This window comes from Apaloderma vittatum, unplaced genomic scaffold (assembly GCF_000703405.1).
Source record: "Apaloderma vittatum isolate BGI_N311 unplaced genomic scaffold, ASM70340v1 scaffold34237, whole genome shotgun sequence".
Lineage (NCBI taxonomy): Eukaryota > Metazoa > Chordata > Aves > Trogoniformes > Trogonidae > Apaloderma > Apaloderma vittatum.
In genome coordinates, this window is record NW_009728514.1 from 2,185 (window position 1) to 3,116 (window position 932).

Consider the following 932-nt stretch of genomic DNA (forward strand, 5'->3'; position numbering starts at 1 on the left):
GGGATGAGCCTGTCGGGACGCTCAGGAGCAAACGTCTGTCCAGGGAGACCACACAAGGGTTACTTAAACCCAATCAAGAAGACAAGTGTAGAGTATCTTCTCCACTTGACCATGCCCTGCGATTTTGGAGGGCATTTCTGTCCTTCCCAGCTGTAGGGCTGGCAGGTGAGGAGGAGTGAGGGACTGCTTGTCCTGCTTGGGGGGACAGCAGTGTCTGGTCTTGCCCTTGCTGTTTGTCACCGCGTCAGGACACATCCTTGATGCTTTTTAATACAGTGAGCTTTGCTGGAAATGCCCAAATCCTGTTTTCTCACTCCAGTAAACTGCGTCCTTCTATAATTTCATGGTTTTCCCAAAGTGGCTCGTCTCGTTGAGGTGGAAATGAAAGGACCTGTGGTCATGCTCTGGTCTGCTGTCTCCACCTCCTGCTCGTCATGTCCCTTTTCTCTTGCCTCAGCCCTCCCACCCCTGGCCAAAGGCTCGTGACCAGGCCTGGGTGGTGTTTTGCCCTCTCCCTCTCGGTGCAGCCATGCTCGTTTTCCTGTGTTCAGCACTTCAGTAGCTAAAGGCTCTGTTGCCTATTTTTAATAAAACTCCCAAGGCCTGGTGAAGCTTGATGGTATTTCTCACTTCTTCTCTCCCAGCTTCTTGATCTTTACAACAGAGGCTGCTTTGGTCAGTTCCTCTCCCCAGTTCTGGCTTCACTTACATCCTTTGCAGGATGGGTGTCATAGAGTCATAGAGTCACAGAACGATTCAGGTTGGAAAAGACCCTTGGGATCATCAAGTCCAACCATTGACCCTACACTACAAGGTCACCCCTAAACCATCTCACCCAACACCACATCTGAACGACACTTGAACACATCCAGGGATGGCGACTCAACCCCCTCCCCAGGCAGTCTGTTCCAGGGTCTGCCCACTCTTTCGAT